This window comes from Heterodontus francisci, chromosome 1, assembly GCF_036365525.1.
Source record: "Heterodontus francisci isolate sHetFra1 chromosome 1, sHetFra1.hap1, whole genome shotgun sequence".
In the NCBI taxonomy this organism is placed as follows: domain Eukaryota; kingdom Metazoa; phylum Chordata; class Chondrichthyes; order Heterodontiformes; family Heterodontidae; genus Heterodontus; species Heterodontus francisci.
This window is the reverse complement of record NC_090371.1, coordinates 102,450,114-102,466,284: the sequence shown is the minus strand read 5'-3', so window position 1 is coordinate 102,466,284 and position 16,171 is coordinate 102,450,114. Positions and strand designations below refer to the sequence as shown.

At 44.4% G+C, this 16,171-nt stretch overlaps 1 protein-coding gene across 4 annotated transcripts in view; it reads left to right on the top strand.

Moving 5' to 3' along the window:
- Nucleotides 1–16,171, top strand: part of pde4d (phosphodiesterase 4D, cAMP-specific) — a 1,078,190-nt gene that overhangs the window by 347,818 nt on the left and 714,201 nt on the right. The window contains exon 1 of one of the 4 annotated variants that reach the window (XM_068033740.1): nt 7,054–7,118. The exons of the other annotated variants lie outside the window; for them this stretch is intronic. The gene's annotated coding sequence lies outside the window, so the exon portion shown is untranslated. Of the gene's footprint in view, nt 1–7,053; nt 7,119–16,171 lie in introns of those variants that run through there. 4 annotated transcript variants of the gene reach the window in all.

Here is a 16,171-nt window from a genome sequence, read left to right as displayed (position 1 = left end):
CAGTGGCATGGATACAATGAGCTGAATGGCTTCCCTTTTTACTGTAACTATTCTATAATTCTCCTACATTATAGTTCACAACAAACTCCAATTTGGCATCTTACTTCTGGTGCTTCAGGCGTTCATGCATACACCTCTTATGAAGGCCCATATAATATTACCTCCTTTTATACTCTCCGTTGTCAGTCTGGTCCTGACCTCTGGTTTATATACGTCTCTCTGAGTATCTGGGCTGAATTTTATGCTCCTCTGTAAGGCGGGTTTTTAGGTGAGGGGACGGAGATCAGCATGGATTCGTCCGCCACAGAACTCGACGCCATAATGCTGCATTCCGATTCTGTTGGAGGCGGCAAAGTGCGTGGCGGCATTTCCGCACCACTGCGACGTCATTGGAATTTACATATGTTAAACACTCTTTAGCATACATCTGAATGTAATTAATAGCGATATTACCAGGCGTTCGCAATCTTGTGTTGGGCATGCAGCACTCACATGCCTTCAGATTCACGTCTTTTAAAAGCTGGTAGTACTGAGGCTAGACGTGGTGCCGGTGAGCTGCCGGCCCTCTGATTGGGCCTGCAGTTCTTGGGGCAGGCCACTATCCTTATTAGGAAGAGCAGCCCTGGCCAATGGCAACATTTGGCCCTGGGTCCCGCCGTCTGCAGAAGCAAGGTTGCTGCCCCTCCCTCCACCTGCGTTCGGCTCCAGTGGCAGATCCCTTGCCACCTTGTTAAATCCAGCCTCATTAGTTCAAATCCACCTTTACAAATTGTAGAATTGGTCATTTGTGGGCTGGCAGCTGCCATATTATAAAAACACAATTGGTTCACAAAAGTTGTTCAAGGAAGGGAACTTGCAACTCCTAACCAATTATCTCGTCCCAAATTACATGGTTGACTCTTAAAGCTGCTCAGTTGTCAAGGCACCTAGGGTAGGCAAAAACTATTGCTTTTCCAGGTTCGCCCTTGGAAAATATTGCAGTTCGTGATGGTGACAAAACTAGCACCTGGCCTGCTGCAGAAGCTAATCTGTTTCCATGGAGAATTGCCTTTTATCATCAAAGGAATGCTTACATTTAATTTATAGGTCATGGGAAAATGGGGGCTGGGGCCGGGATCGGAGGTGGGTGGGAGCTTAAAATAGACCCTCCAGCTGGCTTGCCGGTTCCCTGGCTCCGTCCCACTATGGCAGATGCTGAAATTTGACTCTAATTAATAAAAAGAATCTGGAATTAAAAAGCTAGTCTAATGGTGACCATGAAACCATTGTCAATTGTTGCAAAAAGCCATCTGATTCACTAATGTCCTTTAGGGAAGGAAATCTGCTGTCCTTATCTGGTCCGGCCTACATGTGACTCCAGACCCACAGCAATGTGGTTGACTCTTAAACGCCCTTTGAAATGGCCTAACAGGCCATTCAGTTAAGGGCAGTTAGGGATGGGTAGCAAATGCTGGCCGAGCCAGCGATGCCCACATCCCATGAACCAATAAATAAAAAAAAAACACCTCTGGGCCATTTTTGCAGGGGCAGGATTAGGGGCGGTGGCAGAGCTACCTGCCTACAAGTGGCGGGTAGCCGATCAGGCTCATTAAGGGCCACTTAAGGCCAATTAAAGGAGGCAAACTGGGATTTTCCAGGTTCCTGCAGGTGGTAGGGGCCAGTCTAGGTGCCTGGAGGTGCCCTCCTGCCAGCAGATGGGGGACCAGCGCCCTCTCTGCCTGCCTGGGTATAGAAGCAGCCATGGGCCGCCCTAAGAGGGATTTGCTCCCCCTTCCTGCCAGAATGGTGGCCTGGCTGCAAAAGCCATTTTTTAATTTAGGTTTTCAGAAGTTGGAGAGTAGGCCTCCACTTGAAGCATCCTCTCACTTACTTTGCAGCCTGCTGCTCCTTTCAAGTTAGAGGGCCTCTGATTGACCCTCCAGCTTTGAGAGCCCACCCATCGTACTTAATTGGTCAGAAAACCTGCCTCCAAGCCAATTAAGGGGGAACCCCTGTGAAAATCACAATGAGTGACTGTTTCCGCTCGGGGCTGGTTCGGCACCCGGAAACAGTCCCAACCTCTGTTTCCTGCCCCAGAGGGAAAATCCTGATCTGGAAGTCAAGTGACAGCCTCTGCACTGTTTTTTTCTATTTCACTTGTAGTTGCTCCAAATCAAAACCTTTTGGAGGGCGGAAATCCACAATACAACACAGTGAGGCAACAATTTCCTGGCTCTGTGCATTTAGATTTAAACGTAGATCTATGGCAACTTACAACACCCACCAAAATGTGGATCTCCATTGCCATTAGGTCTCCAGAAGTCCTCTGCTCTTTATTTAAATGTCTTCAACAGTGGGTGTGTGTTAAGAGCCCTCATTAAATCTAAATATGATTCAATATGTGGTGTAATTGCAACTTGAAGTATTACAAAGCAGGACTGTAGTTACTGATTAGTATCTTTATATCTTTTCTAGACATCTGACACTGAAAGGCTATAAGTATTTAGTGGTGCTCGATGCATGTAAACTTTAAAGTCCTTTTCTAATTTGTATAATGTAGGAATGACGCAAAATCAAATAGCAAGTTTAAAAGAAGATAAAATGAGGATCATGCTATAAGGAGTTTTTTTATGTCAAATGTTCACTGCTAGAACTGCAGTCGTTGAAACTCCCTTAACCATTTCAGGATGTGGAAACCTATTTTAACTTTAGAAATGTATTTTTCATTTTCAGATAAGCTGCAAAAACATTTTATAATCATTTCTTTTTCTAAAAATGCAATTTAAACAACTGCATAAACTGGGGGACAATGTTTAATGTATAGTATCATGTTAAATTAAAATGTAGAGGTGCATTTTCCTGTTTGCTAATATTAATGAAAAAAATATAAAGTCAGTATAAAGAAAGAACCCATTTTATAATCACTGTGACTTTTTTTTTTAAAACTAACATTTAACAAATGGAGTAAAATATAACCTATAGTTTGGTCAGTGTGATTTTGATGAAGGAATGTTTCTGCAGTTCCCAAAAAGAGATCATTGATTGCCATCACGAAATATGTTGGCGGTCTATGTCAGGAAATAGGTACTTGATTTTATGAACCAAAATTGGCTCCCGTTTATTAGGGAAAAAACTGTTTATTAAACATGTAGCATCAGACTTGAATAGACAGTTTGTACTTATACTGTTGTGCAGTTCTTAAAAAAGATTAAAAACAGCTCATATTGTCTTTCTCTTCAATAGCACAAAAGTGGTTGCATTCTCTTCAATGCAGTATGTTTTAAGCTGTGACAGCAGAGATAAAAATCTAAATCAGCTGAGTTTTTTTTGCCCAAAATTTCTCTGACGGTTTTACCATGACCTGAAAATGTCCTTTCCAGTTAATCAAACACTGCTGTAATGCACACACTGACCACATCAGCATGATACTTCCCAGAATGCATGTTGGGAAGTTAGATATGACGCTCTGCTGGTAATTAAAATAGTGAAAGTTACAAGGTGCATTTCTCCACACCAGCAATATAGGGTTCAATTCTTCATAAACATAGGTGAGTTTCCTTTTAAGCCTAGATTTTCCAATTCCTTGTTCATGGTGAGCTACCTGGCTTGCTGCGAGCATGGATTAGAAAATCCCATGCATGTTGCCAACCATTTTCTGGATTCCCGGCAGAAAATTAACTGTGATTGAAATAAAATGTTGTTGGATATAAACGAGCAGCGACACATCACCCATTTCCCGCCAATTGGGAACCATTAAAATTGATCTGTTTCGCAACTTTCTCCAGGTGTTGGGTTGAGATTAAAGAAACACATTTGGGGAAAGATGGGGTTCTAAAGGATCTCGTGGTTCCACAAGAAAATTTTAGGGAAGTAGTATAAGAAAGGGAATGTGAATTAGATCAAAATATGAAGCATGTTTCTAATATTGCATTGTTTTGTCTGCATTCTTGCTCCTCCTGGCCCCATTTGGACAGTAAAGAAAAGTTAAAACAGACTTGTTTTTTCTGGCCCCAGTTTTTCTTCCTGCTAGATTAGCCAAGTGGGGTAGCCACAAAGGCTTCCCTGCACAGGCCTCTAATTGAAAGAGCAATCAGGTCCTGATGATCTCATCAGAGTCTGATGTGCATTTTTAAGGATGACCCCATCATTTCCATCCAGGCGTTCTTCTCGCCTGTTTGGGAAAGCAGGTTAAATTGGTAGTCCGTGGAGCAATTATAACTGCTACTGCCAGCATCCCATTGCATTCCACCTCACTATGTCACCATGCTATTTTTGCCTTGCACTTGCCCAGGCCAGTTTTGCCCAAAATCAAACAGTGGAACAAAGCGAAATCTGGCCTACTCTCTCTTTTGGGGCTGATTAAACTCCTCCCAGACTCTGTACAGAAGAGGTACAAAATGAGGAGAGCCATCTAATTCTGGTATGGACTCACTGTGCCAAATGGCCTACTTCTGTGCCATTGTGACTCTATAACTCTAATACAGTTTCACTTATGATGCTACCAAAAATCTAAGTGAAGAGGCCTGGGGTTAAATATCCACCTTCATCCCATGACTGATAACCTGATTAAGTAGATTGCCCATCTATTGCAGAACCCACTCGATTTTCAACCCATTGAAAACAGTGGGAACAAAATGTCAGTAAGGTTTTGCAACACCAAGGTAGTGCAGGTGTAAATAACTCCATCTGCTGGTTGGAAGGACATTTCGGGATTAATATTGGGGGTTAGTCTTGAAGAATTGCAATTAAGCAGGTCCACATCCATCACTCTTCTGTCAGTGATTGTATCAGAGGGAAAAAGTAGAGGCATGGACATTCTTCTGAAGCAGGTGCTATGTGTGGTCTGATTTCCTTGTGAGCTTGTATTAGTCCGTGTTTTGCACTACAAAGAAATCAGAAATTCGAAAAGAGTGGAATAAAAAGTAAGACAGCAAAACTATATACGTAGCTGAATTTAACATAGCCAACATGTATACACCATGCAGTATCAGCAGTTATCAGCACAAACAATGGTCAAAACCTTGGATGAAGTAGAAGCAGAATTATGAATTTCTTGGGCAGCAAAAGATTCTAACACAGTACAGAGAAAAATAGTTGTGCCCCTATGCATGTGAAATCTGAAAGTAACTTTCCTGAACTTGAGAAATTGAAAGAAGTTGAATAATTTCCCATTTGGGGTTTAGTAATGTTCAGCTCCCTGAACATGTACTGACAGGTGACTTGTTTATTCTGTTTACCAACTTAGAGAAACTGTTCCCTGTGGATGTTGTATTTGTTCTACATTGAATGAAATAATCTCTAAGAATTGCACATTTTGTTAGCCAGCATTCCTTTTTTGAAATGCCAAACGCATGCTGCAGTTGGGAGTCTAGCAATAGAACAGTATCTTGCTGCAGCTATGCTCTTGCTATTCAGAGTACAACTGATGAATTTGAATGCCTACACATCACTTCCCTCACTGACTAGCCAGCTCACACGTCAATACAAAATTACCTTTGTTCAAGTTACTTATATTGTAGCACTTTACTATGCATATAATATTACGTATCTGTTATTTTAAAAAAACTAATTGCACGTTCTGACCATGGATTGCAGTGCTTCAAAATTAGACCCACCACCACCTTCTCGAGGGCAGCTAAGGATGGGCAATAAATGTCAGCTTTGCCAGTGACCCTCCATCCAATAATTCAAAATTCAACTTAAAAAAAATCAAATTAGAAACTGACTGTACTACCTTGCTCACCAGGGATAGGCACCAACATGTTGCATCACAGACATTTTGACAAAATCATTGACTCAGCCACGGACATGGGGGTGATTAATCTGTATATAAAGTATATATCCAATCTAATGTCATCAAAACACAGTCCAATTTAAAACACATTGCTCCTTCTAAATAAAGTAGCTAAGCATACAAATATCAATGGACAGCAGCACAACTGTATTAGAAAGCCAGGAAGCAAAGTAGCTTGGTGGGAGGGGGGCTACATTCCAATTTTTATCTTACATAGGGGGCCAATGAGACAATTTGGGAAAGATAAAGGCATTAAAAATGTATCTTACTATTGATCAAAACAACAACGAAGGTGCATTTTTATGAGGAAGCTTTAAATAAGACTAATTCATTGACTTACTTTATGGTCACTATGTTGGACACAGATTTAGTGAAACACTTGGCATTTTTTTTTGCTTGCATGAGGAGTCAATGTTTGACGGCACACTTGTAGAGATGCAGAGTATTCCAGATAGATCTTCATCTGTCAGGAGTGATCTTGATCACTCTCTCTCCCACTTCTCTCTGTCTGTTTGTCTGTCTTTCTGTTGCTCTCTCCTCCGCTCTGTGTCATCTCCACCATTTGTGTCGTCGCCCCCTCACTCTCTGCCCCCTTACTCTCTCTCTGCCCCCTTACTCTCTCTCTGCCCCTTCTCTCTCTCGCTCTGCCCCTTCTCTCTCTCGCTCTGCCCCTTCTCTCTCTCGCTCTGCCCCTTCCCTCTCTTGCTCTGCCCCTTCCCTCTGCTCCCATTCTGCCCTCTCTCTCTCACTCTCTGCCCTCCTCTCTCTGCCCTCTCCCACCCCCTCCCGCCCTCTCCCTCTCTCTCCCTTTCCCCCCTCCCTCTCCCTCTCTCTCCCTCCCTCTCTCTCTCTCTCGCTCTCTCGCCCTCACTCCTCTCTCCCTCCCTGATAGTTGCAGAGAGCGAGAACTCTCAGCTTTGTGATTGGTCCGTTCTTTAGAAAATCACAGCCGACACTTTCACAGCTCATAGGTATTTAGAGCAGGAACAGCACTTCCAAATCAGACAAGTACGGGGTTTCCTGGTGGGCTTTAAAAAAAAAAATCGGAACTTGCCAGAAAACCCAGAACTTGTCCAAATTTGAAGCGCTGTTCCCACTCTAAATACCGATTGGTTGTGAAATTGCCGGCTGCGAGTTTTTTTTAAAAAACGGACTGGTTGAAAGAAGAAGTCAATGGGAAATTTCTCAATCCTGAAATTACCAGTCACGGACCTCAAAGTTTTTACCACGGACACGGGTATCCATGTACGAACACATTGCTGACCCCTGTTACTCACATACCTTGGGGGAAATTTTATGGGGCCTGCAAGAGTGGCTTTTGTGGCAGGCAGGATGACTTAATTAGGTAGGAAGTGATATTTTGATTTCCCGATGGCGGGTTCAATTTTAGAGATTAAGTCAACAGTGTGTTTGTGTTGGGTCAGGCCTCATGCTGTCATATGGTAGGTTCCAACTTTCCATACGTTTGCATACCATGAATACTCATTATCTTATAATTATTTGAAATTAAGTCCTACCTGTCAGATTAAGTCAGTGGTGCAAAGGAATCTCATGGCATCCGGTTCACATTCATTTAAAGGTGGGGTGCACCAGTCGGCTTTGTTCAGTTGTGTCTGAGGTCAGTGGTTTTCTTTCTTGAACTGTTCAGCACAATGGAAGGGCAACATTGGTATGGATGTTTGGCGTCAGGTTTGGGGCCAGCAAGGGCAATCCTTTTGTTTGGGTGAGGGTTGGAGAGGGTGGGGTATCAGGTGCCTGGAGTTGTAGAGGAGAGAAGCCAGGGAGGGCAAAGGGTGGGGTATCGGGTGCCTGGAGTTAGAGGAAAGAAGCCAGGGAGGGTAGAGGGTGGGTATCAGGTGCCTGGAGTTGCAGAGGAGAGAAGCCAGGGAGGGCAGGGGGAGGGATATCAGGTGCCTGAAGTTGCAGAGGAGAGAAGCCAGGGAGGGCAGAGGGTGGGGTATCAGGTGCCTGGAGTTGCAGAGGAGAGAAGCCAGGGAGGGCAGAGGGAGGGATATCAGGTGCCTGAAGTTGCAGAGGAGAGAAGCCAGGGAGGGCAGAGGGTGGGGTATCATGTGCCTGGAGTTGCAGAGGAGAAAAGCCAGGGAGGACAGATGGTGGGATATCAGGTGCCTGAAGTTGCAGAGGAGAGAAGCCAGGGAGGGCATAGGGTGGGGTATTGGATGCCTGGCGGTGTGGAAGAGGGAAGCCAAGAAGGGCAGAGCGTGGAGTATTGGGTGCCTGGAAGTGTGGAGGAGGGAATGGTTTAGCTTTGCGGGTGTGGAGTTGGTGGTGCCTGTGGTGGTGTTAGTGGAGGGGGTGGGGTGGTTGGAGAAGATAATGTATGTGAGGCACATAATGGGCCAAAGGGAGGGATGCGTATTGTCAACGTTGGGGTCTTGTGGGGCAAACTCAGGGTGCTGGTTGGCGGAGGGAACAATCACAGTCACAGGGGGCGATGGGATTCATTACGAGGGCAGGTACAGAGTCAAGTTGGGTTTGGAAAGAATTGCTGGGCAGGGCACGGGATTGGGTGACTACATTACAGTGGAGGATATAGGGTGAGAGTGGGCATCGGGGGAGAGATGGCATGTAAATGTCTATAATGATGCAGTACAGGTAATAGGGGGAGGTTCAAGGGTCACAGAGGGAAGATTCAAAGTAATGTTGGGTGGGTCAAGGGTGATGGGTGCAGACTGGAAGGTGGCAGATGGAGGATGGAAGGTGGAGGAACTTGCCTCGAGTCTGATGTGCACCATTTTTTGAAATGAATGACATGGGTCTTATGCACCCAATATTCTTGATACCTTTGGAACAAGAGCAGAGGATGCGACAGAGGAAGGCTTTCGCTGTTCAGTGGCTAATGCCGCAACACCAGCATCAGGCAGCACAAGAGAGGGAGGCTGCTCAGAATGAAGCCCTCCAAGGAAGGCATTATAGAAGACATACGCTAGTGCATGAGCGCAACTCAGAACAAGGACAAATTACCTTGCCAGATACATTTGAGAATGTCACATGAAATGGGCAAATGAAATGTTTTGCAAGTGATGCGACATATGTGGTGTTATGACCAGGTGAGAAAGGGGTCTAGGGTTCCGTCTCAGCCTTCACCTGGTCTTACCGTAAGAGGGTTTAATTTTTAAACACACTGTTTTTTTTAGCTCCCCCTTAGTGAATCCTTGTTCACTAACTTTGAATTATAAGGCTAAGAAACTCGCCAAACAGATTTTCTTAAGTTCAACCTCTTTTGTTTAAACCTTATTAAACTTCAACTCTAATTCGGCTAACACCTACGGATACGTGATGTGCCCACGTTAGCATGCATACGCGATACACACATGCAGATAGAGACAGAAAAGAGCAGAAGAAATAAAGTGGAAAAGTTTGAGGCAATATCTGAAGATGGTTTTAGTTACTGTTCTTTGAACTCGCTGTAAAGTTCTTGATTGTAGTTAGGTCTTGCTTTTAGTTGGGGCCCAGTATTCTTCTTAAACCTTGTTTGATGTAGGAAACTTTTCTCTTTTGAAGTTCATGTGTCCTCAGTGGGTCCAGAGGCTTGTGAAAAAGAGATGGGAGGAGACAGGAGAGGGCTTCTCACTTCAGGATCAAACAGTCTGTTCTTTTGAGTTCAAACTCTTTGTACAATTCAGAAAAACCCAGGTTGCCAAGCAGGTTAGTCATGTGCTAGCTGGTCTGACCGCATCTGTTTGTGGATTCTGTTGTCTTAGCCGATCCTGGAATATCTCTTCTTACATATAATACCTGGTGCTCAAAGTCCATTGTGGGTTAAATTGGAGCAGGGAATAGCCCCTTTGCCCCTCCAAGCACTGTCTGTTAGTATGCAAATGTTTCTTTCCAGCCACAGCTGATCGATTAACAAGTCATTTTCTCGCTCCAGCAACAGTTTAAAATCAATGTTCATATGACAAAATTAATATGCCTCATTCTTGCCAGGTGGGGGGTGGGGGGGCCTGCATGACAGTAGCATGTCACAGGCTGTCACTCACAGGTGCATAAAAGAGGTGACCAATGCTCTATTCTGTCATGCCAATGGTTTAATCTATTTCCCAGTAGATGAGGACAGCCAGGCAGCAAGGTCTGTGGCCTTGGGTGCCATTGCTCATTCCCCTAGAGTACAACTGCACTCATGGGGCCATTAGAGTTCTGTGGGACCAACCAGGTGCATTTGTGAATTGCAAAGGCTTTCACTCTTTGAATGTTCAACTGGCTTGTGATCACAGGTGAAAAAACATGCAGGTTTGTGCTCATTTCCTAGGGAGCTGTAATGAAGCATACATTTTGCGAAATTCACAACTAACAGAAATTTTTAAAGCACCAGCCCAAACTGACAGCTAGATCCTGGATGACAAGGGTTACCCCTTTGAACATAGTTGATGACACCAGTGAGCCATCCCCAATGTGCAGCTCACACCTGCACCAGACTCAGAATGGACTACACCATTGGCTTGCTGAAAATGCATTTCTGCTGCCTTGACTGATCAGGAGGGGCTCTGCAATATGCACCACAGAGGTCTCACGCATAGTCGTATGCTGCTGTGCACTACACAACCTGGCGATGCAATGCAGACATATTTTGCAGGAGGAGAAAGAAAGGAAGGAGCACCACTCCCTCTCAGAGGAGGATGATTTGGATCATCCTGTGGAGGCACCCATTAATGTGAATGAGCCTGAGCCTTTAATGGATGCCAGAGCCATTGAGCGACGTGCATGGGACATCAGGGACATTACATTTGGACGTTTCAGCCAAGAATGAGGCACCTACATGATTACAGTTCCAATGCAGGAACTACAATGACATCCTGGGATGTTGACTCAAGTCAGCCTATACTGGAGAAAAGAGCCTCAGCCTGCTCAATCTATCCTGATGGGTATGACCTCTCAGTTCTGGTATCATTGTAGTAAATTTTTTTTGCACATTCGCCAGAGCCTTTACATGCTTTTTACAATACAAAGACCAGAACTATCGTCAGGAGCTGAGAGGGCTGGAATCGGACCATGTGAGGAAGCAGCTTGACCTGTGAGAGAATAAATACAGCTCCAGGCTCGGGGCTGCACTTACCTTTGGGAGCTGAGAAGGCTTGAATCGGACCTACGAGGGAGCAGCTCTTCAGGAGTCGTGCGCACTGACTGAGTTTCAAAAAAAAAAATTCAAACAGTGACATCACAGGAAAGCTGTAAGGTGATTGATTGGTCAGTAACTGCTGTTAAGGGGTCTCTGTAAATAGCTAGGTTAGTATACTACTGTTAGGGTGTTGTGTAAATAGCAAATATAGAAAAAAATCTTAAAATTAAAATTTATGTAACTACTTTATAATTAATTAAGGCACACAAGCAGAAGGCAAAAGCTGGTGAGTCTACTGTTCTGTTTTATTTCAAAGCAGTAAAGTTTATTACTGAGGTTGTTACTACTATTGGTAACATTTTTAGTATTGGTAGGATATATTAATAGTGGTAAGATAAATCAGTTTTGGTAAAGTTTAGTATTAGCAGTAGTAAGGTTATAATTACTTTTGGTAAGATTTATTACTATTGGTTGGGTTCGTAGCATCAGTAGTAGCAGGGTTTATTAATACCAGGATTTAGTTTAGTGCCAAGGTTACTATTTAACAGATAAAGGAACGGCAGGGCTGCTCTAACCTCTGCACATCCTGTACTATGTGGGAACTCTCGGGATAACCATATGTGCAGGAAGTGTCATCAGTTGCAGCAGCTTGAGCTCCGGGTTTCAGAACTTCAGCAGCAGCTGGCAACACTGCGGTGCATCCACGAGGATCTGAGCTTCGTGGATAGCTTGTTTATAGATGTAGTCACCCCACAGCTTAAGAGCATTCAGGGAGAGAGGGAATGGGTGACCGCCAGATAGTCAAAAAGAAACAGGCGAGTAGTGTAGGAGACCCCTGAATGCGTAACACTCTCCAAAAGGTATTCAGTACTGAATACTGAGGAAGATGATGGTTTATCTGGGGAGTGCAGCCATAGCCAAGGCCATGGCATCACAGATGGCTCAACTGCACAGGGGGGCACAAGGAAGAATGGAAGAGTGATAGTGATAGGAGATTCGAAAGTCAGGGGAACAGACAGGCGTTTCTGTGGCTGCAGACGTGAATCCAGGATGCTGTGTCACCTCCCTGGTGCCAAGGTGTCACTGAGTGGGTGCAGAGCATCCTGAGTGGGGAGGGTGAACAGTCAACAGTTGTGGTCCACATTGGTACCAACACCATTGGTAGAAAGAGGGTTGTGGTCCTGCAGAAAGAGTTTACTGAGCTAGGTCAGAAATCAGCAAGCAGGACCTCAAAAGTGGTAATATCCAGATTACTCCCAATGCCACGCGCAAGTAAGGACAGGAATAGAAGGATAAGACAGATGAATGCATGGCTGGAAGGTTGGTGCAGGGGGAAGGGCTTTAGATTCCTGGGACATTGGGACTGGCTGTGGGGAAGATGAGACCTGCACAGGCTGAATGGGTTGCACCTGAACAGAGCCGAGACTGAGTTCCTTGTGGAACATTTTGCTAGTGCTGTTGAAGAGAGTTTAAACTTGTTTGACAGGGAGATGGGGACCTGAGGGTTGACTCAGTTGGGACAAAATCAGAAATGAAAATGGAAGGCAGCAAATTAGTGGATGAGTCTGGAAGGCAGAGGAAACAACGGTTAGAAAATAAGAAAAAGAGTTTGGCAATGCTCAAGGGTACCTTCTTCAATGCAAGAAGTATTGCAAATAAAGCTGATGAGCTGAGGGCACAGATAGACACGTGGCAGTATGATATCATAACCATTATAGAAACATGGCTTTAGGAGGGACAGGAATGGCAGCTCAACGTTCCTGGTTACAGGATTTTCATACACAATAAAGAGGGGGATAAGAAAGGAGAAGGAGTGGCAACTTTGATCAAAAAAATAATTGCAGCTGTGAGGAGGGATGGTTCATCAAATGAGGATATATAGATGGAGTTAAGGAACAAAAAAGGGGCAATCACACTGCTGGGAGTGTACTATCGACCCCCAAACAGTCAGAGGGAGATAAACGAGCAGATATGTAGGCAAATCTCAGAGAAGTGAAAAAACAATAAGGTAGGAATAGTAGGGGATTTTAACTACCCCAGTATTAACTGGGATAGTTTTAGTGTGAAAGGAATGTGTGAGGGAGCAGAATTCTTGAGGTGCATTCAGGAGAACCTTTTTGGCCAATATGTAGCAAGTCTAACGAGAGGGTACGTTTTAGACTTAGTTTTAGGAAATGAAGCTGGGCAGGTGGAAGGAGTGGCAGTGGGAGAACATTTTGGTGGTAGTGATCATAATTCAGTCAGTTTTAACATAATTATGGAAAAGGACAAGGATAGCACAGGAGTTAGAGTTCTCAGTTGGGGCAAGGCCAATTTTACTAAGCTGAAGAATGATTTAGTGAAAGTTTACTGGAAACAGCTACTTAAAAGTAAATCAGTGTCAGAGCCGTGGGAGGCATTCAAATGGGAGATTCAAGGCGTTCAGAGTAAACAAGTTCCCACAAAGAAAAAGGGTGGGATGGCCAAATCTAGAGCCCCATGGATATCAAGGAGCTTACAGGGTAAGATAAGGCAGAAAAGGAAAGCTTATGTCTGACACTGAGAATTCAATACTACAGAAAATCGAGAGGAGTACAGAAAGTGGAGGGGTGAAATCAAAAAGAAAATTAGGAAAGCAAAGAGAGGACATGAAAGAATAGAATCATAGAAAGTTTAAGGCACGGAAAGAGGCCACCTGGCCCATCCTGTCTGTGCCGCACGAACATCAATCCACCTATTCTAATCCCGCTTTCCAGCATTTGGTCCGTAGCCCTGCAGATTACAGCACCTAAGGTGCATATCCAGACTCCTTTTTGAATGAGTTGAGGGTCTCTGCCTCAACTACCCTTTCAGGCAGTGAGTACCAGACCCCCACCACCCTCTGGGTGAGAAAGTTTTTCCTCATCTCCCCTCTGATTTTTCTACTAATCACTTTAAATCTATATTGGCAAGCAAAATCAAGGTGAACCCAAAGATGTTTTATCAAAACATTAAGAGCAAGAGGATAACTAAGGAAAGAGTAGCACCCTTAAAAGACGAGAAAGGTAACCTATGTGTAGGGACGGAAGATGTTGGTATTGTTCTTAATGAATACTTTGTGTCTGTCTTCACAAAAGAGGGGGGCAATGCAGATGTTGTAGTTAAAGAAGAGGGGTGTGAAGTATTGGATGTGATAAACATCGGGATAGAGGACGTATTAATAGGATGAGCATCCTTGAAAGTTGATGAATCGCCAGGGCAGGATGAAATGTACCCCAGCCTGTTAAAAGAAGCCAATGAGGAAATAACGGAAGGTCTGTCCATCATTTTCCAGTCCTCACTGGATATACGTGTGGTGCCAGAGGATTGGAGGACTGCTAACATTGAACCTTTGTTTAAAAAGGGAGTAAGGGATAGACTGAATAATTACAGGTCAGTCAGTCTAACCTCATTAGTGGGAAAATTATTGGAATCAATTCTGAGAGGCAGGATAAACTGTCACTTAGAAAGGCACAGATTAATCAAGGATAGTCAGCATGGATTTGTTAAGGAAAGAGCTTGTCTGACAAACTTGATTGAATTTTTTGAAGAAGTAACAAGGACGATACATGAGGATAGTACAGTTGATGTGGCCGACATGGATTTTAGCAAGGCTTTTCACACGGTCCCACATGGCAGACTGGGTAACAAAATAAAAGTTCATGGGATCCAAGGAAATGTGGCAAGGTGGATACAAAATTGGCTCAGTGGCAGGAAACAAAGGGTAATTGTTGCTGGGTGTTTTTGCGACTGGAGGCTGTTTCCAGTGGTGTTCCGCAGAACTCAGTACTGGATCCCCTGCTTTTTGTGGTATATATTAATGATTTGGACATAAATGTAGGCGGCATGATCAAGAAGTTTGCAGATAACACAAATCTTGGGCATGTGGTAGATAGCGAGGAGGATAGCTGTAGGCTGCAGGAAGATATTGATGGTCTGGTCAGGTGGGCAGAAAAATGGCAAACGGAATTCAGCCCAGAGAAGTATGAGGTGATGCATTTGGGGAGGTCAAAAAAGACAAAGGAATACATAATTAATGGGAGAATACTGAGAGGGTAGAGGAAGTGAGGGACCTTGGAGTAAATGTCCACAGATCCCTGAAGGTAGCGGGACAGGTCAATAACATGGTTAAGAAGGCTTATTAACTGAGGTATAAGAGCAGGGAGGTTATGCTGAAACTGTATAAATCATTGTTTAGGCTACAACCTGAGTACAGTGTGCAGTTCTGGTCATCTCATTACAGAAAGGATGTAATTGCACGAGAGAGGGTACAGAGGAGATTTACGAGGATGTTGCCAGGAAAGGAAAAATGCAGCTGTGAAGAAAGATTGGATAGGCTGGGGTTGTTCTCCTTGGAACAGGGAAGGCTGAGGGGAGATTTGATTGAAATGTATTAAATAGTGAGGGATCTGAATAGAGTGGATGTGAAGGGCCTATTCATATTAGCAGAGATCTCAGTGACTAGTGGGCAAGGATTTAAAGTGATTGGTAGAAAGATTAGAGGGCAGATGAGGAAACATTTTTTCACCCAAAGGGTGATGGGGGTCTGGAACTCACTGCCTGAAAAGGTAGTAGAGGCAGAAACCCTCAAATCAAAATTTGAAATGTGTCTGGATATGCAATTCAAGTGCCGCAAGCTGCAGGGCTACAGACCAAATGCTGGAAGGAGGGATTTTTTATTCATTCATAGGATGTGGGCATCGCTGGATAGACCAGGATTTATGGCCCATCCCTAATTGCCCTTGAGAAGGTGAGGGTGAACTGCCTTCTTGAACTGCTGCAGTCCATCTGGGGTAGGTACACCCACAGTGCTGTTAGGATTGGAGTTCCAGGATTTTGACCCCGCAACAGTGAAGGAACGACGATATAGTTCCAAGTCCGGATGGTGTGTGGCTTGGAAGGGAACTTGCAGGTGGTGGTATTCCCATGCATTTGCTGCGCTTGTCCTTCTAGGTGGTAGAGGTCGCAGGTTTGGAAGGTGCTGTCGAAGGAGCCTTGGTGCATTGCTGCAGTGCATCTTGCAGATGGTACACAGCTGCCATTGTGTGGCAGTGGTGGAAGGAGTGAATGTTTGTGGATGGGGTATCAATCAAGCGGGCTGCTTTGTTCTGGATGGTGTTGAGCTTCTTGAATGTTGTTGGAGCTGCACTCATCCAGGAAAGTGGAGAGTATTCCATCACACTCCTGACTTGTGCCGTGTAGCTGGTGGACAGGCTTTGGGGAGTTAGGAGGTGAGTTACACGCTGCAGATGCATGCGGTGTCCGTCGGTTCGCTTGAGGCCTTCTGTGACCGGTGGGCCCGCAGGGGATGGAGTGCATCA